This window comes from Carcharodon carcharias, chromosome 8 (assembly GCF_017639515.1).
Source record: "Carcharodon carcharias isolate sCarCar2 chromosome 8, sCarCar2.pri, whole genome shotgun sequence".
NCBI classification, from domain to species: Eukaryota; Metazoa; Chordata; class Chondrichthyes; order Lamniformes; family Lamnidae; genus Carcharodon; species Carcharodon carcharias.
The window spans coordinates 84,177,681-84,201,208 of record NC_054474.1 but is presented as its reverse complement, the minus strand read 5'-3'; the positions used below and the strand labels follow the sequence as shown (position 1 = coordinate 84,201,208).

Sequence of the window (23,528 nt, the reverse complement as noted above, 5' to 3'; positions counted from 1 at the left end):
TGTGGGGCAGGAGCAAGCTGACACGATCGGTCTACCGGGACAGTTCTGTTTGTGGATTTTGGGTAGGAGGAGGAAGCGGGCTGTCCGAGGTTGGGCGACTATCAGGTTGGAAGCTGTGGGAAGAAGATCCCCAGAGGAGATGAGGTCAGTGACAGTCCTGGAAACAATGGCTTGATGTTCAGTGGTGGGGTCATGGTCCAGGGAGAGGTAGGAGGAAGTATCTGTGAGTTGACGCTCAGCATCCGCGAGGTATAGGTCAGTGCGCCAGACAACAACAGCACCACCCTTGTCGGCGGGTTTGATGACGATGTCAGGGTTGGACCTGAGAGAATGGAGTGCAGTAAGTTCAGCGAGAGAGAGATTAGATATAAATGGGGCCTTCATTTCAGCTGTGGGGAATGAATTCAGTTGTAGCCAGTGACTTCACAAACATGACAGCAGCAAGACAGTAATGACATCTCATTGACAACCAGTAACTGAAAATGGTGGCAGAAAAGCGAGCAGGCGGTATGCTATAATTAGCCTCGGAATCCCTGAATTAAGGAGGGGGACAATAAAACAGCTGAGGTTCTCACTCCTGATCGCCAATCAATAATCCTACTGCAAGTGCCTGTGTTAATGTTGGATGACAGCTCGATTGGTCTTGGCCGTGATAGGGTTGTCTAGGCTCACTCATGAAGACAGCTAATTGGAGAGTAGAAATCAGTACCCATATACATGGAACTCAGCAAGAGACAAGAGAAGAAAAGAAAATTGGATTTTTTTTTTAAAAAGTAATTGAGCAATGATAAACATATCCACTTCATCCAATCCGGTAAAGGCCTTAACTTGAGTGACTGAGGCAAATGCTGAGCTTTAGCTGGTTAAACCTGTAGGATCTCATGCAGTGGGAGTTAAACAGACTGCAGTAACTCTCGCGTAGTGTGCTGCCAACATTTCTTTCCACCCACGGTGCATTTAGATCAGAAGCTGCATTATCCTCTGAACAACCCTTTCTTCTGCTATCCTGAATTGACAGAAAATCCAGTTTCCTGACCTATTGTGTCATGCTGCTTATTAAACACGCCACAGAACACAACTCTGAATAGGGCTGAATTTGCACTGTTACGGGCCCCCAGATAAAAAAAGTTCTGTTTCCTCCTTTTGGTTTGCATGTGTGTGTTTGTCTGTGTATGAAGTACAGTAGTACACAGAGCCTATCTCCTGTCATACAGATAATATGCGCAGGGGTCGTACTGAGGTCAGAGCAGCTAACAAGAGATTTCTTGGTGTAATTGATACCCGCATGTGAGTGACTGAAACTAGGCCCATGATTGTACTGGGATATCTTTAGACTGAAGTCAACTTGAGGTGAATACTGTCTCATCATTGTCTGCTATGAAATACTCAATGTGGCTCATCACTGAAAATAATCACTTTGCTTTATTCCCCCCTCTGAATATTCTAGTGTTTTCTATTCAGCTCTACAGGGAGTCATAGTCCTAACTTGGAAGAAACCAACTGACACTGGGTTCAGACATTTACTGAGACACAAGTCAACTCCCTCATTAACTCTCTAATATCGTTCTTTCTGCTCAACGCTTCTTATTTCGACTTTGTTTTCCTGAAGGCAGTGACTCCTGCTGGGGTGTGATTCCAATGGGTGCCACCTCTCATCAGTACATACCAGACCAGGGTAGCTGCTCCCTTCTCAAACTGATCATTCCTAATGAAGGTGAACAAGGAGTGACAGTGGCTTGTAAGGGGCTGGGTAGATCAATGGGCCCGATTCTGATATCAATCACAAGCAAGAATTTATCGAGGGGCATGTAGAAATGTGCACCCCAGAACAATGCTGAGAACATCAGTTAGCTATATACAGTACAACGGATAGCTGCAAATGCATTTCAGGCTGGAAACTAATTGAAGGGCAGGTGGTTTGTAGAGTATAACAATATCCAGGAGGGAGCTCCAGACTGGAGTCTAGTTGAGGAGGTTCAGATGGTTTTAGAGGTACTGAGAGTGAGTTATTAATGGGGCTATCCTCCTTGAGAAGGTTGAGAGGAGATTTGCAAGAGGCATTCAAAATCATGAGGGATCTGGACAGAGTAGAAAGGGAGAAACTGTTCCCTTTGGCAGAAGGAACGAGAAGCAGATTTAAGGGGAATGGCAAAAGGTGGTATGAGGAAAATCCTTTTTTATGCAGCAAGAGGTTAGGAGTTGGAGTGCACTGCCTGAATCTGGAGGCAGATTCGATTGTGGCTTTCAAAAGAGAATTGGATCATTATCTGAATAGAAAAAAATTGCAGGGGTATGGGGAAAAGGCAGGGCAGTGGCACTAGGTGATTTGATCTTGCAGAGGGCTGGCACAGACAAACAGGCTGAATGGCCTCCTTCTGCACTGTAGCCATTCTATGTTTCCATTCTATAAATGAAGGTTCAGAAAACAAAATTGTTCAAGCTCCATAAATTTAAGCTCAATTTGCTTGTGTGGAGCCACAGTGCTGAAATGCTCTTAATCCCAGGTCTTCCTCTTTTATCACCCCCCACCTACACCCCCTTCCACCATCCCTACCCCAATCTACCCTGGATCTCTGCCTCTTGTGTTTGTTTCTTTCTCTTACCTCTGTTCCTGATTGAGTCATGTTCTGTGTGTGTTGTGCAAATGTTGCTCTTTATAGCACCTCTAGAGAATCTTTATGCTGACAGTTCTGTACTAGGTTTTCTACAAGGACAGTTAAGTATTCCCAGCTAAACTGCGTAGCTACATAGCTGTAAAATTAAAACTCATTCAATACTCTAGTTATTTTTCTTCTCTTCTACATTCCTGTTCATTCTGCTAGATGCTGGGCAATGAATTAGTTCTAAGTGGACATTCAATAACTGTGAATGCTGTGAAGTGGACCAGCATCTTGCTTTTTCGTGTAGTCTGACAAATATGTCACACCATTTTCCTGCAGGTTCTCATTTCCTCACTATATGTGTGATTAAGGCAGCTGCCTTGTGCCAGCCACGTCTTTGAAGTAGTAAACTATAGAATTTAGTCATTATGGTTAAACTGTAAAAATCATATGTTGCTTTGCAATTCAAAAACTCCCCTGTAATTATATTCAAGAGACTGATGAGGAAGGACAATGGTTCTGTTAGTCACAGCACTATCATCTGTAGCAGATTATATTTGTCACTAAGTGCTTGTCTAAATGTGGGAAGGAATTAAACAGATTTCAAGGACTGGATGTTCCTCTTTGTTTCCATGTATTTTGGAGTGGACTGGAGCAGGATTTGTGACAGGGAGTGGTTCCTTGGACTGCCAGGTTTATTCTCTGCCATTTTTGTGATTTCCCAACATTTGACATATGTCCCGGAATTAACACCTTAGCAACCACTGGGCATCAAGAACATCATTGTGTTGAAAGTGTTAAGTAGGTGGTTAGAGGAGAGATAATTCAAACTGCAGAGAGATCCATTTGGGAGTGATCTACTGGAGGGTGATCAAACTATATAGAGACCAATTGCAGAGCATTCAACTGCATACAAATCAATTGCAGAGTGATCAATCACAGAGTGATCAGGATCAACTGCAGAATGATTAATTGCAGTTAAATCAATGGTAGAGTGATCAACTACAGAGAGATCATCAACATTGATGAAATGCAGAGTGATCAATTGTCAATAGATTAATTACTAAGAGAAAAACTTTAGATATCAATTGGAGAGCGATCATTTGCAATCAACTGTAGAGTGATCAACTGCAGAGAGATCAATTGGAGAGTGATCAGCTGGAGGATAGTCAGTTGCAATCAATTACAGAGAAATCAATTGTGATATCCATTGCAGAGCAAACCAACAGCAGAGTAATCAACTGTAGTGAAATTGACTGCAAAGCAATCGACTGCAGATCAATCAACTGCAGAGATATCAACTGCAGAGCGATCAACTGAAGAGTAATACATTGCAGGGAAATCAATTGCAGTGATCAATTACAGAGTGATCAGTTGCAGAATGAACAAGTGTAATACGATCAATTACAGAGCAATCAACTGCAGTGCGATCAATTGCTGAGAACTCAACGGCAGAGTGATCGAGTGAAGTGTGAACAACTGCAGAATGATCACTTGGAAGGAAATTAACTGCACTGGGCAACATAGGATTTCTGAAATACCTTTAAAACATGTTTCTTTTCCCAGTCAGTACCACTGGCCATAAAATCTGAGGCAACAGTCACAACAATTACCCCTTCCCCGCCATATTCCACTGCTACTGAAGCAGATTCCCCCTGGGATCAAGCCAGGAATCTGGCAGGAATACTTTAATCAAACTGTTTGACAGGTCAGAACAAAGGCGTACCGGCAGACAAGGGATTCTCCCTGACACACTGGCAGAGAAGAGATTCACCACACCATCGCCTAGCCTGGCTACCATCCTAATACACTTCAAGTCCACCACTGAGAAAACTCTAGGCCCAAGTGTGCTTAAGCGCAAAAGAGGGCAGAATATCTCGGATGCTAAAAATATAAAATAAAAGAAAATATTGCAAACACTCAGCAGGTCAGGTGTAGAGAGGAAAGGCAGGGTTAACATTTTAGTTCTATGATTCTTTGTCAGAACTGCTTAACCTTTTCACAAAGGGTCATCAACTTGAAACATTAACCCTGCCTTTCTTTCTTCACAGATGCCGTCTGACCTGCTGAGTGTTTCCGGTATTTTCTGTTTTGATTTCAGGTTTCCAGCATGTGTGATATTTTGCTTTGTTTCCCTACACTTGGACCTGGAGTTTTGATTTAACTGAGATATTTTATTCTTCGCTCACTAATAATTCTCCTCTTCTCTCCCTTTTGACTCTTTGCTGGGGTACCAGTCACTCTCTCATACCTCATCATAACTGCCATTCTTCACATTGGGTGTCAGTAGTCTATTCCTGGTAAAGTGAACACCACTGAGCAGAATCCTGGCCCCATCCACTGGACACACAACATTTTCAAAGGAAGCCACAACGTAGCAATCACAAATGGGAACCTTGGCTGATCTTGTCCTCCCTAAACCAGCACAGACCAAGTAAAGCACCTCTATCACCAGCCCAGCTGAGAGCAGTTAATTCAAGACTGAACCTGCATTTGAACCTGAGATGAGTGTGGCCTAGGTGCATGTATTTATTAGCTACAAATGTGATTCAAAATCATTGAATTTATTTTCATATAACCATCAATAGACTTAATTAGTTGTTTTGCTTGAATACAAGACAAATGTAACTTAATAGGCATATGGAAACAGGAGAAAGGCCATTCAGCCCCGTGATCCTACTCCATCTTGAACTAGATCATGGCTGAATTGTACGTCAACTTCATTTAACTGCCTTAGCTCCATATCCACTGACACCCTGATCCAAAAAAAAATCTATCAATCTCAGTCTTGAAACCTTCACTTGTCCTAACTTCCACATCCTTTTGTGACAGAGAAATACAAATTTATATTATCTTTTGATTTCCTAAAATGACCTAGCTCTGACAATAAGATTGTGGCCTTCTCGTTCTTCATTTCCCCACCAGAGAGAAGAGTTTATCGGTATCTACTCTAGCAATTCCTTTCAACGTAATAATGAAGCCAGCAAAATAACATTTATTACCAAGAGGGTCAAACAGGCTTGGTTACAGATGGAATTGTACTAGGGATGAAAGACTTCAATTATGTGGAAAGACCAGAGAAACTGGGATTGTTTTCCTTGGTACAGAGAAGGTTGAGGGCAGATCTGATAAAGTTGTTCATAAGCATGAGAGGTTTTGGTAGCATAAATGAGGAGAAACTGTTTCCACTAGCAGCTGGGTCAGTAACAGAGGACACAGAGTTAAGGCAATTGGCAAAAGAACCAAAAGTGACCATGAGTGAGACAGGTAATGGGACCTAGCAGACTGTAGTGGAGGAGCTTCAAACTTTGCAATTACTAAACAGGGTTTGAGGTGCTCACAAACTGTGTGGACAAAAGTAAGGTCTGCAAGGTGGATGAGCAGGCTGGCCATGGAAACGTGGTACAGGAAGCTATTCAGAGGGAGCAAACAGGAATGTAGTGGTAGTAGGGGACAGTATAGTGAGGAGGAGTGACACTGTTCTCTGCAGCAAAAAGCGAGAGTCCAGAAGGCTGTGTTGCCTGCCTGGTGCCAGGGTTCAGGACATCCGCTCAGGACTGAAAAGGAACTTGCAGTGGGATGGGGAGGATCCAGTTGTTGTGGTCCATGTAGGTACTAATGACATAGGCAGGACAAGGAAGGAGGTTCTGCATAGTCATTATGAGAAGCTAGGTACCAAATTAAGAACCAGAACATCAAAGGTAATAATCTCTGGATTATACCTGAGACATGTGCAAATTGGCAGAGGGCAATTAAGATTATATAGATGTCTGTGTGGCTCAAAGACTGGTGTGAGAGAAGTGGGTTCTGGTTTGTGGGTCATTGGCAACAGTACTGGGGAAAATGAGGCTGTACTGTTGGGATGGTCTACACCTGAACTGTGCTGAGACGGGTGTTCTTGCAAATTGAATAATGAGGGAAGTAGAGAGGGCTTTAAACTCAACAAGGCAGGTGAGGGATCAAGCTTGAGCTGATGTAGCAAATCAAGGGGTAGATTCAAGGCAGGAGACCATAATAGTAATATGAGAAATGAGGGTCAGAGATTAGCAGGAAGGGACAATGAGATAAAACCTAAGAATACATCAATAGTCAAGACTAGCTGTTACAAAGATAACAAAAAAATCTAAAGGCTCTGTATCTGAATGCATGTAACATTCAGAACAAAGTAAATGAATTGATTGCGCACATTGAAGTAAATAAATATGATCTGATGACCATTACGAAGACATGGCTGCAGGACAGCAAGGATTGGGTCCTGAATATTGAGGGGTATATGACACTCAGGAAAGCTAGAAAGCTAGGTAAAGGTGGAGGGCTAGCACTGTTGATCAAGGATGGCATTTGTGCAATAGTTAGAGATGACCTTGGTTCAGGAGATCAGGATATAGAAGCAGTTTGGGTGGAGATGAGGAATAGTAGGGGAAAGAAGTCACTAGTGGGAGTGGTCTTACAGGCTCCCTAACAGTAAACATGATTTAGGAAAAAGTATATAGGTAGAAAAATTGGGTGCTTGTAAGAAAGGGATGGCAATAATCATAGATGATTTTAATCTGCATATAAACTGGAAAAATCAGACTGGCAGTAGTAGCCTGGATGAGGAGTTCATAGAATGCTATTGAGATAGTTTCTTAGAGCAACACATTTTGGAACAGCCAGAGAGCTGGTTATATTAGGCTTGGTACTGTGTAATGTGACAGGATTAATTAATGATCTTAACATGAAGGCACCCCTATGTAGCAGCAACCATAATATAATTGAACTTTACATCCAGTTTGATAGGTCAGAGAGTGGGTCTAAGAATAATATTTGAAACCTAAATAAGGGCAACGATGTGGGCATGAAAGTTGAGCTAGCTGAAGTGAACTGGGATACTAGGCTAGGAGATAGGTCAATAGAGATGCAGACAGTGGCAGACATTTTAAGGGGATAATTCAGAGTACTCAGAATCTTCCTACTATAAAGAAAATTCTAAAATGGTGGAACCACCATCCATGGATAACTAAAGAAGTTAAGGAAAGTGTCAAACTTAAGAAAAAAGCATATAACTGCACAAAGATGAGTGGCAGATCGATGATTGGTTAGAATATAAAGAATGGCAGAGAATGACTAAAAGGTTAATCAAGAGAAAGAAATTAAAGTATGAAGGGATGCTAGCTAGAAATGTAAAAACAGATAGCAAAAGCTTCTACAGATATTTAAAAAGGAAAATAGTAGGTAAAGTGAGTGTTGGTCCTCAAGAGAGTGAGAATGGGGAGCTAATAGTAGATAATAAGGAAATGGTGGATGAAATGAACAAATATTTTGCTTCTGTCGTCACGATAGAGGATACAAGAAACATTCCTGTAAGTCAGGAGGTGGAAGGGAGAGGGTAACTTGGTAAAATTATAATCACTGGGGAAGCGGTACTGAGCAAACTGAAGCTGTGGGCTGACAAGTCCTCAGTCCTGATGGACTTAATCTTAGAGTTTTAAAAGAGATGGCTAATGTGGCAGTAGATGCATTGGTGTTAATTTTCCAAAATTCATTAGATTCTGGAAAGGTTCCATCAGACTGGAAAGTAGCAAATATAACCCCTCTATTCAAGAAGGGAGGGAAGCAGAAAACAGGAAAATATCGGCCAGTTAGCTTGACATCTGTCATGGGGAAGTTGTTAGAATTGATCATTAAGGAGATTATAGCTGGGCACTTAGAGAAACTCAAGGAAATCTGGAAGAGTCAGCATGGTTTTGAGAAAAGGAAATCATGTTAAGCCAATTTATTGGAGTTCTTTGAAGGAGTAACATGCACTGTGGATAAAGGGGAGCCTGTAGAAGTGCTATATTTGGATTTCCAGAAGGCATTTGATAAGGTGCCATATCAAAGATTATTTGCAGAAGATAAAAGCTCATGGTGTAAGGGATAATATGGATAGAAGATTGGCTGGCTGGCAGAAAACAGAGAGTATGCATAAATGGGTCTTTTTCTGATTGGCAGGATGTGATGAGTGGAGTCCCACAGGGGTCTGTGCTGGAGCTTCAACTTTTTACAATTTATATCAATGACTTAAATGAGGGGAGTGAAGGCATGATAGCTAAATTTGCAGATGATACAACGATGGTAGGAAAGTATGTTGTGAAGAGGACGTAAAAGGGTTGCAGACAGATAAAGATAGGCTGAGTGAGTGGACAAAATATCTGATGGATGGAGTATAATGTAGGAAAATGTGAAGTTGTTTCACTCTGGCAGGTAGAATAAAAAAGCAGAGTATTACTTAAATGGAGAATGGCTGCCGAATTTCGAGCTGCAGAGGGATCTAGGTGTTCTAGTGCATGAGTCACAAAAAGTTAGCATGCAGTTATAGAAAATAATTAAGAAGGCTAATGGAATGCTATCCTTTATTATGAGAGGAATTGTACATAGCAGTAAGGATGTTCTACTTCAGCTATAAAGGGCATTGGTGAGACCATATCTCGATATTGTGTGTAGTTTTGGTCTCCTTATTTAAGGAAGGATATATATGCATTGGAGGCATTGCAGAGGAGGTTTACTAGATTGATAACTGAAATGAGTGGGTTATCTTATGAGGAAAGGTTAGACAGAAAGGAGTTTAGAAAAGTGAGGGGTGACTTGATTGAAGTATATGAGATCCTGAACGGTATTGAAAAGGCGGACGTGGAAAGGATGTTTCCTCTTGTGGGTGAGTCCAGAATTAGGGGACACTGTTTTAAAAGTGGGGGTTGCCCTTTTGAGGACAGAGATGAGGAGAAATGTTTTCTCTCAGAGGGTTGTGTGACTTTGGAACTTTCTACCTCAGAAGGCGGTGGAGGCGGAGGTCATTGAATATTTTTAAGGCAGAGTTAGATAACTTCTTGTTGGGCAAGAGAATCAAAGGTTATTGGGGTAGATGGGAATGTGGAATTCAAAACACAAATGGATCAGCCATGATCTTAATGAATGGCGGAGCAGGCTCGAGGGGCCAAATTCGTAGGTGGCATGAGGAAAAAATGTTTATAGTAGTGAATTGTTATGCTCAGGAATTGGATAAATACTTGAAAAGGAAAAAAAAATATATGGCTGTGGGAAAGAATAGGGCAGGGATAGTTTGTCATTGAAACATACAAGATTCTGAAGGGGTTTGATAGGGTGGATACTGAGAGATTGTTTCCATTGGTCAGGGAATCTAAAACATGGGGCACAGTCTCAGGATCAGGAATGATCATTTAGGACTCTGATGAGGAGAAGCTACTTCACTCAAAGGGCTGTGAATCTTTGGAATTCTCCAGCCCAGAGGGTTGTGGATGCTCCATCATTGAATACATTTAAGGCTGAGATAGACAGATTTTTGGTCTCTCAGGGAATCAAGGGATATGTGGACTGGGCAAGAAATTGAAATGAAATCCAAGATCAGGCATGATCATACTGAATGGCGGAGTAGGCTCCTGTTCCTATTTCCTGTGTTCTTGTGAGTGAGACTAATTGTAAAGCTCTATCAAAGAGGTGGCATGTTGTGCCAAACAGCCTGTTTCTATTGTAAAAACAGAAAATGCTGGAACTACTCAACAGGTCAGGCAGCATCTGTGGAGACAGAAAAACAGAGCTAATGGCTGGAATTGCTGGTGACATGGACTTGGAGGTTGGAAGGGCATTTAGTTAGACAGGATGGTTGCATACTGGAACCCCGCAGCCTTCCCTGCCTCCACCAAAATTAAGTTCTGGGCAGGAAGACATGTGGTTGGTCTTCCCATCCCGCCGCCAATTGAGGCCCTGAACTGGCTAATTAGTGACCACTTAAGGGCCTCACCCTGCCTCCACTATTATTAACCCAGCAGCATGCGGCCTGTTGCCATGCAGCAGCCACGGCCTCCACAGTGACACAGCTGAGTATAAGAACTGCTTGCCTCTGATTGGCCGGCAGATCTCATTAGGCAAGACTTCCACTCCCAGGGTCTTGATTCCAGGGGGAGGGCCACCTGTGGCCTTGCCACTGCCTGATTGGCATGTGGTTTGTCCGGCCTTCCCGAAGAGAGGCAGTGTGGGACTCGCACTGGCTCTCCAGCTGGCAGGTGAGACCCCTGATGCCACAAGATTCCATCCAATGTTTCAGGTCTGTAACCTTCCATCAGAACTGAGAAAAGTTAGAAATATAAAAGATTTTGAACAAGTGAATGGGTAAAGGGTGGGAATAACAAAAGGGAATGTTCATGGTGGAGCAGATTAAAAGACAAAGACACAAAGGTAATGGGGCAGTAAAGAAATTAAAGATGTATCCAGACGAGGTGTGAATGTCAGAATAGCAACCATTTGAATGCAAAGTAAAGGGATTAAGAAAAAAAGAGAAAAAAATTGAACTAGTAAAGAAATATAAAACAACACAGGGGTGCAGGTTATGATTTAAGCTGTTGAACTCAATGTTGAGTCCAGAAGTCTGTAAAATGCCCCATTGAAAAATGAGGTGCTGTTCCTTAAGCTTGCATTGAGCTTTAGTGGAGCACTGCAGTAGGCCAAGGACAGGAAGGTCAGAATGGAAGCAAGATAGACAACTGCAAACTGAACTGAGGTATTGCGCAAAATGGTCACGCAGTGTAGAGAAGACCACATTGTGAGCAGCGAATATAGTATACCAAATTGAACAAAGTACATGTAAGTTGCTGATTCACATGGCTTCCTTCTGTGCTATATCACTCTATGGTAATGGGTTAATCTGCTGGCTCAGTTTCAATCCTGACTATGTTCTATTGCTAGACTCAGTTTAAGAATGAATGACTGAGGTACAAACATCACCAACTGGCCTTTTTATACAGAAACCTCAATCCACGCAAAGCATTTCTTGGCAGACAGATCTGTGTGTTTATCATGATCAGGCTGGTGTTTACATTGAAAGTGGCTGAAAGAAAGCAGCATTTATCCATTTCTCACCTCAGATGTTGGAAGCCCCTGCCAGCGTGATGGGGAATGCAGGAAGACTGAGTGGGCAGCTCCTGCTGTTTGCCTCTGTTACAGGTTTGACTGGTTTTGAAGTGAGATATTCAGTGTAAATATCAAAGAAATGAAAAAGAAGTCAAGCCTATGCAGTTCTTTCCTCACTACCTCCCAGCCAAGTCCTTTCTGTTGAAATGTGAGCTCAGAGTTCTGGTGATCCATAAACACAACAATTTCTCAATGTTCCCATTTTTTCTCCCTTCCTTCCTCAGTTATTTGCTCTCTAGTTCTGAAGGATCTGACTTTTGCCCGAATACAGCTTCATAAATGTTGGCAGCCCTCCAATACCTCACGTAAGTGACCTCCTTCACATCTCATTCCCACCCAGGACAGTGATATCAGTAAGCTGCTCAACTGTGGTGGAAAGGATGGTAGGATTGGGGAGGGAGTGGTTGTTGGAGATTATAAAAGCTAGTTGTGTTCCCATATGAAGGCAAATTCTCTGCTTCTGTTCAGCTGCAAAGCTGGCCAACAGTGCAATGCCCTCAGTTTCTGCTGCCAGCTCCAAAAGGAAATTGTTTGGGCTCCTGAAGGAAACAAGCTTGCAGGCAATGGATATAGAGCAGGGGAACTGGACTGACTAGATTACTCTGCTGAGAGCAGGCATTGAGTCAATGGGTCAAATGGCTTCCTTCTGTGCTGTAATGACTGTGTGGTTCATTTGAATAACTACTCATTGCTACTCACATAGCTTTGGGCTTCTGCAAAAGGCACCCTAATTTGGGGAGGTAATGTAGACAGTTAAAGCTAAGTGCTGCATACGAGAACAAATACCGTCTGTAGAGCTTCAAAATTAAATAAAATATTTGCCAGCATTTGTCATGACTGAGGTTGAGGGATGAAGAAAGTTCCAGACATAAATTAGGTGAAACAATGTGTGAAGGTACAAAATGGACTCTGTGGGCAAATGACAGACTGGTAAAATATCTGACCTCTCTGTACATGCTGCTACATGAGGTAGGTGAGAGGAGTGTGAACCCGTTTGGCAGTTCAGCTCACCCTCCCCACAGCACTGTTTATGACAGAATCTTACCTGGAAGCAGAAGCGGAGGAAGACGGCACACCTTAAACAATCTGGCAAGATAAGACTGGAAGACAGTATGAACATATCAATCAGATGGATGATCACTGATTTCATGCTGCATAGTGTTGCCTGTAAATCTGCTCCACATTTGCTGCTCACCCTAGCCAGCCTCAATAGGGCACACCTTTAAGACGCAACATCCAGCTGAAAGCCTTACACACTCCCACCACTGCATCTCAAGACATATGAAACAACCTGGGGAGAAATTTATTTGTCTAGCACTGCTTTTACATTGATTACCTGGGAGCCACTACCTGCGGCATCTGTGTAGCATTCCTCATAAATATCAAGGAAGAAACCTGTGGGGGTTGTGGTCTCTGCCTGCCCCCCGGGAATCAACACTGTCTAAGCGGTGCTACGCAAACAAATTTCTCCCCGCCCCCTAACTACATGCCACACAGTCACTCGTTATGCCTGTGTTGCTTCAACATCCGACATCTCAATTTGATTTTGCCTGTACAAGATGGTGCTCTGTGCGTATGAATGCTTTTTCATCCCCTTCTCGCCCTTCTTGAGGGCAAGAGCAAGCACCAAAGGAATGGCAGAAAATGCTGGAAAATCTCAGCAGGTCTAAAAGCATTTGTGGAGAGAAAAACAGAGTTAACGTTGCAAGTCCATATGACTTCTTCAGAGCTAAAGAGAAGTAAAACATAATGAAATTTATATTGTTTGGTTGGGGAGTGGAGCAGGTGAAGCTGGATAGAAGGCCAGCGATAGGTGGGGGCAAAGGAGAGATTGACAAAGACGTCATGAACTCAAGGGCTAAAGGAGGTGCTGACAGTGGCATTAAGGTAAGAAAGCAGAATGTGATAATAGCAGGACAAGAGTAAGCACTCTGAAAAGAACAACATGAACAAGTGACAGATGGCTCTTGTGGGGATGGAGTGGGGGGAGGGGACTGTGATGAGGAAAAAAGATCAAAAAAAGATTGGGGCTAAAGCAATGAATAAATGAACAAAAATGAAAATAAATAAAAAATTAAAATAAGTGGATAAAAAATAAAAATTAAAAAATAAAAATGAATATGGAAAAAGGGGTGCTGTTCTTGCCACCTCCTGAGATCCACACTCAGTGCCACATGCCCCCATATGAACACACTTGACCTCTCCCTCCAACAGCACCACTCACTCTATCTCAAAGCTGTCCTTGTCCCCAGTTTCATTTTATTTTGCATCCCATCCGACGCCTTAACAAGAAACTTTCTCTCTTTCTTTCAGGTGCTAAGAAATGCAAGCTCCAACAACTCATCGACACCAACGCCCATTCAGGACCCTCCACCCCTTCCCATTCTCTCAGTTCCTTCACCTCTGTCACATCTGTTCCAATGATACCACTTTCCAAAACGGCGCTTCTGATATGTCTTCCTTCTTTCTTAACCAAGGTTTCCCACCCACTGTGGTTGACAGGACCCTCAACCGTGTCCGATCCATCTCCCGCGCCTCTGCCATCACACCTTCCAGAGGCATGATAGATCCCCCTTGTCCTCACTTTTCACCCCACCAGCCTCTGCATTCAAAGGATCATCCTCCGCCATTTCTACCAGCTCCAGTATGATGCCACCACCAAACACATCTTCCCCTTACCACTGCCCCCTGTTGGCATTTGGTGGGGACTGTTCCCTCTGGGAGACACTGGTCCACTCCTCCATAACTCCCAAAACCTCATCCCCCTCCCATGACACCTTCCCATGCAATCACAGAAGGTGCAACACCTGCCCCTTTACCTCTTCCCTCCTCACCATCCAAGGACCTAAACACTTTTCAGGTGAAGCAGTGCTTCACTTGCACTTCCTTCAATTTGGTCTACTGCACTTGCTGCTCCTAATATAGTCTCCTCTACATTGGAGAGACCAAATGCAGACTGGGTGACTGCTTGGCGGAACATCTCCGGTCTGTCCACAACCATGACCCAGACCTTCTTGTTGCTTGCCATTTCAACACACCACCCTGCTTTCATGCCCACATGTCCATCCTTGGCCTGCTGCAATGTCCCAGTGAAGCTCAACACAAACTGGAGGAATAGCACCTCATCTTCCGATTAAGCACATTACAGACTTCCAGACTTAATATTGAGTTCAACAACTTCAGACCATGAACTGCCTCCTCTATCCTCACCCTTTTTTTAAATCCCTTTTTCCATATTCATTTTTATTTCTTAATTTTTATTTTTTATTTTTATCCACATTTTTATTTTTAATTATTTTCATTTTTATTCATTTATTCATTGTTTTATCCCCACCACAGCCCCCTCTCCCCACCCCAATCCCACAAGGGCCATCTGTCACTTGTTCATGTTGTTCTTTTCAGAATGCTTACCCTTGTCCTGCTATTATCACATTCTGCTTTCTTACCTTTATGCCCCTATCAGCATCTCCTTTAGCCCTTCCCACTACCATTAACACCCCCTTGTTATGTTGTTCTTGATATCTTTGTCAATCTCTCCTTTGCCTCCACCTATCGCTGGCCTTCTATCCAGCTTCACCTGCTCCACCCCCACCCCCACCCCCCCAAAACAGTATAAATTTCATCACATTTTACTTTTCTTTAGCTCTGAAGAAGAGTCATACGGACTCGAAACGTTGACTCTGTTTTTCTCTCCACAGAAGCTGTTAGACCTGCTGAGTTTTTCCAACATCTGCAACTTTTTGCTTTTACCAAAGGAAGGCAGTAGTCACACTTTAGCACGCTGAAATTGATTTAGCTGCTCTGAAATGTTGCAATTTGGAAAAATAAATGAATTAAAAAGCAGCCAAAAAATGCAAAGTGAAAACAGCAAACGTTTTTTTAATGTACTCTAGAAAAATGGAGCCAGAAAATATAAGTGCAATTAAGTGCAAAAAGAATCTTCAATGAGCACAACACAGCTTAAAAAAGATCAAAAGAACTGGAATCATGTTAGACTGTGTCAATTATTTGCTGGGGCAGAGCAATGTCTGCATTTTCCAGCTTCTCAAATGTCGCAGCAAGAGACTCCAGCAGTATCTGAAAATTGAACTGCATGATCCCCATGCATGAATAAACCTAAGGCCTTCTCCCAAATTGCAACCAGGCATTGACTCACTCCCCAGTCATGCAGGTAGTACATTTGAATACAATGGCCAGAATTTTACACAATGCCCCAGGAACAGGCATGGCAAGCAGCAAGGGGTTTGTTGGCGGGATTGGGGGAGGGGGGTGTGTGGGAGGGTAGGTGGTGATGGGACGGAGGGCAGGGCAGGGACATTGTGCTCATCTGGAATGTTACCAGCAGCAGGATAGGTGTCAGGTTTGGGCCACTTGAAGTGGGGCCACAGCCTCAGTGAGTAATTTCAGCTAATGTTACCCTACACAATCAGCAAGGACTATTGGAGAAATCAGCAATGGGATCGTGCCTATGTGTATTTTTCTCTCTTTCCCACCCGAGCAGGACTGAGGCTAATTGTGGCATTTCAACTGCTGAGGTCAGCTAACCTGCTGATCAAATAAACACAAATAAACTGGGACTTTCCAGCTCTCAATGGCTTTGGGTGGGTGGCGGTGGGGGTTGGGACGGGGGGTGGGTGGGGTGCGGTTTGTAAAGGATTTTTCCTGTTCGGTTTCTCAAGAGCATTTTGTGAAAACATCCTGCTGTCACCGCAGTTCACATTCTGTCGACTAATTCTTTAGTCAAGAAAAATGAGTTTTCATGATCACAGAGAATATGATGAGAACTAGAGGAAGAGGCTGAGCTGAGATTTCCTTGCTTTGGTCATGGTTCCTCGAACAATTAACATTTACTTTCCATTTTTAAAATAGTTTTTCTTCCCCATTTCCGCCCTCCAAGTGACACAAACTATTCCTTGCCTGACTGGGTGTTCATTCTTACCAATAGGACAGAACCTGCTTTCTTCTGTGATCTTCATGTATGAAAGTCCTCGAGGGGCTTGTGAATTTGTTCAGCAAGTAGCTGAACCTATAGTGACAAGAATGGTCCAAAATTCCAACTCTGGTCTGTGCTCTGCTGGTTGATCTCAGTCGGCGCTACAGTATGGATGCCCAGAGTTGGGGAGGGGAGAGGTGGACTTGGTCATTTCCCTGTTCCTGACAGCTACACTTCACCACTGAGCAACTGGAGGCTTCATCTCATTAATTGAGCACAAAGATCAAATACTTCACTTTGGAAAGAACTTGTATTTTCCATACACTTGTATTTGCTATGTGTTTTCGGTTCCCAGGTGTTGCTAATAATCACACTTTAAGCTTAGAAAAAGCAGAACTCTTTATCTTTAACTTGTCATGCTGCCTTGTACACAAAAAGGACCTGTTTGAACTGGTTCTGTTACACATTACATTGACACTTACACATGATACGAAACAAAAACAAAAAATGCTGGAAAAACTCAGCAGGTCTGACAGCGTCTGTGGAGAGAGAGACAAAGATAACGTTTTGAGTCCGTATGACTCTTCAGATCTAAAGGGAGGTAGAGATGTGGTGAAATATATACTGATTAAGGGGAACAGGTGAAGCTGGACAGAAGGCCAGTGATAGGTGGAGACAGTGTAGGAACAGCGATATATTTCCAAGTCAGAATGGTGAGTGGGAAATATATCACTGTTCCTTCACTGCCGCTGGGTCAAAATCCTGGAACTCCCTCCCTAACAGCACTATGGGTGTACCTACACTGCAGGGACTGCAGCGGTTCAAGAAGGCAGCTCACCACCACCTTCTCAAGGGCAATTAGGGATGGGCAATAAAATGCTGGCCCAGCCAGCGAAGCCCACAACCCATGAACAAATATATTTTTAAAAATTAGTCATCAACTCCCAGAATCACAGAATATTGTGTGGCACTTAGCTGCATAGCCCAGAAGATTTGAGATCTGAAACAAAAACAGAATTACCTGGAAAAACTCAGCAGGTCTGGCAGCATCGGCGGAGAAGAAAAGAGTTGACGTTTCGAGTCCTCGTGACCCTTCCACAGAACAGTTCTGTGGAAGGGTCATGAGGACTCGAAACGTCAACTCTTTTCTTCTCCGCCGATGCTGCCAGACCTGCTGAGTTTTTCCAGGTAATTCTGTTTTTGTTTTGGATTTCCAGCATCCGCAGTTTTTTTGTTTTTAGATTTGAGATCTGACTGGTTTTAGCAGACTGTTGGCTAGGGAGATGGAAAAACTACCAAGGCCTTCATTCCTGTTTGATGCTCAGTGAGTCTGGAATGTGCGTATGGATGAAATTCAGGCAAAAATAGAACCAGGCTAGTAGTGATGGCTTACACAATCAAACAGCAAACCACACACCCACCCCCCGCCCTGTCCCTGGCCCCAGCCTCACCCTTCCCCCACACTGGGCCCCAGAGACTCACTGTCCATACTCATATATGAAGAACGGCTATTGAACTGGAGGACTGCAGGCGCCAGTGGATGCAGGAGTGTTAACATCAGCATAGTAGGGGAGAAAACCAGGGAGAAATAGGCCAACTGCCAGGTGTAGAGTTTGTATATACTAAAACATTTAGATCTGCAGAATATTGAAACTAATCAAAACTCAAGAGAAGGCACAGCCTGAAAAACCATTAATTTAGCTTCAAGAAGAAGCCCCACCAGCATATTTTTAGAACAGATAGGAGTGGGCAATAAATGCAAGCTTGCTGGCCTCACTAATATCTCAAGAGCTAGGCGCACAGGTCAAGAGATATTTGTTAAACTATTTAACTTATTTGAGCTTTCAATGCATGGAACTAATTTCAGTACAAATCAGGCTTAAACTAGTAGCTCACCCATGGCATTTCGCACGAACAGTCTGGGATTAGGATTAGGAGCACGGCTGTGGTATTTAGGTTCTGAGCTGCCTGTCCCTTTAAGGCTAGTGTTCAAGCAATCCCTGTGGGAATCCAAGAAATTTATGTTACTTGTGAGTTTCAGGCTGTAAGTCATAAAAGCTGAGCATGAAATGCCTCTTTTTTATGATTGCTTTACATCTAGAATAAAGTGAGGCATTTGAAGTATTGTATAATACTTGAAATTTGAAGGTTATGAATTTGATGTAAGATTTTTATATGTGTAATAATAATAGAATATTAAACAAGTAAACTATATCTACTATTAAACACCTCATAAATATAGTGAAAAATACTTAATACAAAAACAACCGTTTATGCAGCCGTGCAACTATTATTCACATTGAAATTACAGAGTTCACCCTTCAAAAATGGCTGTACTTTCTGATGCTGGTCTATTCAACTTGTGGAAGTCCAAAGTTGTCTCTTAAATTGGTCAAAATTGCCCTGTTTACAACACTAACACACACGCTGCATCATTGAGAGGCCGAGATGACTTAGTGCAAGTTGGTATTGGAAAACATCTAACACATTCCTGGGGGCTGGCAACAATTCAGCTTCAAAGTATTCAAAACTTCAGCAAGGCAGTGATTACTGTACAGTGCATGCTTCAGATACCTAAGAGCACCAGCAGGCCGGCCTCACAGAGTTGTGAGAGTAGACATGGCAGTTCTGTGTAATACATAATTACAGTGTTTTAAACAGATTGATAGGCATCTACATTTATTGAGAGAGAATTGGGTGGATCAGAGGTACCTCAATCCATTACAGCAAATTGATAAAAGAGACAATATGGCAAGCTTACAGCCAAGTAACCAAGCATAATTAAAACGTGTATAAAGATACACGTAAGACATATCACATAGAACAGAAACAAGCCTGCGCAGATAGTAATATATAACAGCAAATCATTCAGAGCATAAGGTCCCAGTGCCAAACACCCCTAACAGTGTGTGTGCATCTGTGTCTCTCTGTTCATGTGTGTGTGGCTTGTATTAATGTGATGCTTGCTGATGGGTTAGAGATAATTGCTGTTTCTCTTACACTTGTTGTACTGAACTCTGCAAGAGCAGGGTGCATCCTTCATGCCCCAGAATGGTAGATCTTAGGTTGTGTGGCCTACAGTTTAACAATAACCATATTTGCACTGTTTACATATGATTCCCATAACGTTTCCTATCAGTTCAAACGCGGAAGTACTGTATGCAAGAGCAGACTTTTTTTAAGATTTCCAGCTTTAACCATTTTCTTTGAATTTTTCTTGCTCTCAGTGTTGTTCCTTTTTATTTATTCCGCTGTTCTATGTGTCATTTCAATTTTCTCCCTGTAACCCGCTTCTCTTAAAGGTTGCGATCTGATTCTAAAGTTGGCTTACATCTTCTCTTGGGGGTTGGGCAGTTATCATCTGCTGCTCTTACCAGGCTGGCCTGACCTTGGAACTCACCTGATCCCCATAGTACGATAACGAGCTAACAATCAATGCCAGGAATCTCTGCTGATTCTTTCCCCAACTTTTTAACCTGGGGTGCTGAGGCAAATGGGATGCCCTGCTTTAATTGGCCAACTCAGAATCATACAGCATAGAAGGCCATTCAGTCCACAGTGCCATGCCAGCTCTTTGAAAGAGCTATCCAATTATCTCATTCTCTTTGTCTTTCCAAGCAGCTCTGCAGATTTTTTATCCCCAACCCTCCCTTGCCCTCCCCCTGACCACCACCCCCCACAACCACAAGTATTTTCCAATTGCCTTTTGAAAGCAACTGTTGAATCTGGATCTATCAGCTTTTCAACACTACAGGTTGCAATCATTCCCCTGGGCCATCATGACACCTCATGTTTTTCTCAGAGGAGGCGAGGTTACTTGATAAGAAATTTTGGATGAGTCTGGTATGCCAGTGTGGGGGTTGCAGCTAGCGGGAGATTGACAACATCAGTTTATTATTCCTCTGCACAAAGTGAATACTTTCCCTACCATGTGGCATCCAGCCCAAGACTTGCTGAATCTTGCCCAACAAGTAAAACAAATTAAGGAAATTAAATCTGGAATAAACACACATTATTTACCCTTTAAGTTTACTCCTATCAACAAATACAACCTACTCAACTCACTTAAACAGACATCTGAACCCAAAGGCATGATTACAGTTTTAAGATCCCTGCTGTAGATTTACTATTGGGTCGTTGAGGCCAAGACATTGGACTTATTTAGGAAAGAATTAGATATGGTAAAAGGAAGATGGTAGGGTTGGGATTTGGGAAGGATGGCATGATTGGGCTTAATTCTTTTTCATCTGAGCCTACTTTATGATATGTTTTTCCAAGTTACTTTTGCGTTTATGGAATTTCTATCCCATCCTCACTCTAATTTGGAGGATCCTCCCTGTATTGCTCCCTCCCTATATCTGTAAGCTCTACCAGCTCTACAATCCTCAGACTTTTCTGTATTCCTCCAGTTCTGTCCTCTAGAGTATTCCTAATTTTAATTACTCTGCCATTGGCAACCATGCCTTCAGCTGCCTCGGACCTCCAAAGCTTTCTGCCTCTATCCTTTAGGATGATCCTTAAAACTTGCCTCTTTGACCAAGTTTTTTGTCACCTGTCCTAATAACTCCTTAGGTTGTTCAATATCAATTTTGCTTGATAACATTCTTGTGAAGCGCCTTGGGATATTTTATTATGTCAAAGGCAACTTATAAACGTAAGGTTTTTTTTGAAGGAGTTAGAGACAATGACAGTGCATTCCATGTCATTGATGTGGAGTTACATCAATGACTAAGGCACTGAATGGCACCAATGTACTCAGTTAATGACTGAGCTCACTGCACGTTGAGTAATTCACCATCATGGGAAATAGCAGAGCATCCCACTGGAGAAATAAAAACACATGTTTCATCTTGCAGTAACAGTGATCACATTCTGACTCTTCACCTTCCCAGATGGACACGAATCCACACTTGCTTATTTCATGTACTGGCATGTTACATAAACTACTCGAACCTTCCTGAGCAAGATTGGTTGTGAATTTGATTATGTTTTAAACCCTTCTCCTTTCTTCTGAATCACTTATAGTCTGAGTGGCATTTGTACCAGGAGCTGAACTTGCAATTTTCTGGTCAGAAATCAACATCAGTAGGTGGACACTGAGAATTTTCCTATTCCAGTGACAAGCAGAGTACAAACACTTCTTCCCAGTTGCTGTAAATCTGAGAGTAGAAAGATCTTAGACTAATTTTCTCTAACTCTATTGAGACCATTTGTAACAACCAAAACCCGAAGCAAAATACAGTCGATGCCAGAAATCTGAAATAGAAACACTGAGAAGTCACCGACCTGAAACGTTAACTCTGTTTCTCTCTCCACAGATGCTGCCAGATCTGTTGAGTGTTTCCAGCATTTTGTTTTTATTAACCCACCCCAGCTGCTGCCTTGGCCAAGAACACAAAACGCAGTAATGAATTTGTATTTATATAACACCTTTCACTACCTCAGGATGTCCCAAAGTGCTTTACCATCAAGAAGAACTTTTGAAGTGTAGCCAATTTGAACACAGTGATCTCCCACAAACAACAATGAGATAATGACCAGATAATGTCTGTTTTTAGGTGTTGGATAAATATTGCCTGGGACACTGGACACTGGGACACTGCTTTTCTTTGAAATATGGCTATGGGACCTTTTTCATCCACAAAGCAGACAGTGCCTGGGTTTAACATCTCATCTGACAGATCTTAGTGCACCGCTCCTTCAGTACTGCAACCTGCTGGATGTTTCTTCGAGAAATCACTATTGTAGTAAAGAAAATGGAAAAAGGACAGGACAAAATAGATTTGAATATCTGTTCCCTGTGGTGTTGCTGCAGAATACTTTATAAATACATAGGACCCAAAGAAGATTACTACCTCTGAGGTTGTGAAAGGTGCTATATAAATGCAAATTCCTTTCATCATTTCAAAAATTATCTTGGAAAAATTTATTCTCTAAGTTCTGAATTTTGATTGCTGTCCAAAACTCTCTACTTTCCCTGTTTCCCATTTTTGGTGCCTGCTGTTCTTTCATGATGTGCAGTTTGAGAGAACTTTATGTTAATTTCCCGTCTCTGTAGCATTCTCCCTCCCTACAACCCTCCAGGATCTCTGCACTCCTCTGATTTTGGCGTCTTGCGCATTCCCATTTCATCGCTCCACCATTGGTGGCTATGCTTTCAGCTGCCAAGCCTAATAGGTGGGAAGGCAAGTGGTGAGGAAGACACAAAGAGTCTACAGAGGGATATGGACAAGTTAAGTGAGTGAGCAAAAAACTTGGCAGATGGAATATAATGTGGTAAATGTGAAGTTATGCATTTTGGTAGGAAGAATAGAGGAGCTGAATATTATTTAAATAGAGAAAGACTGCAGAAAGCTGTAGCGCAGAGGGATTTGGGAGCCCTTGTGCATGAATCCCAAAAAGCTGACCTACAAGTTCAGCGGGTAATAGGGAAGGCAAATGGAATGTTGGTCTTTATTTCAAAGGGAATGAAGTATAAAAATAGGTAAGTCTTGCTAAAACTATACAAGGCATTAGTTAGACACACATAGAATACTATGAACATTTTTGGTCCTCTTGTCTAAGGAACAATATACTGGCATTGGAGGCAGTCTAGATAAGGTACACTAGGTTGATCCCAGGTATGGAGGGATTTTCTTATGAGGAGAGGCTGAGTAGGTTGGGCCTGTACTCATTGGAGTTTAGGAGAATGAGAGGTGACCTTATTGAAACATATGATATTTAGGGGGCTTGGCAGTGGAGATGCTGAGAGGTTGTTTCCCTTTGTGGGTAGGACCAGAGGGCATAATCTCAGAGTAAGGGGTCACCCATTTAAGACAGAGATGAGGAGGAATTTCTTCTCTCAGAGGGTGGTGAATCTGTGGAATTCTTTACCACAGAGGGCTGTAGAGGCTGGGTTGTTAAGTATATTCAAGGCTGAGATAGACAGATTTTTAATCAGTAAGGGAATCATGGGTTATGGGGAAAAGGCTGGAAAGTGGAGTTAAGGATTATCAGATCAGCCATGATCTCATTGAATGGCAAAGCAGATTTGATGGGCCAAATGGCCT

The 23,528-nt window shown here is 42.6% G+C and overlaps 1 long non-coding RNA gene across 1 annotated transcript in view; it reads right to left on the bottom strand.

The window, feature by feature from the left end:
* Positions 1 to 18,427, bottom strand: part of LOC121280803 — a 62,339-nt gene extending 43,912 nt beyond the window's left edge. The window contains exon 1 of the long non-coding RNA XR_005943711.1: positions 18,376 to 18,427. This is a non-coding gene — a long non-coding RNA (uncharacterized LOC121280803). The remainder of the gene's footprint in view (positions 1 to 18,375) is intronic.
* Between the last annotated feature and the right edge of the window lie 5,101 nt (positions 18,428 to 23,528).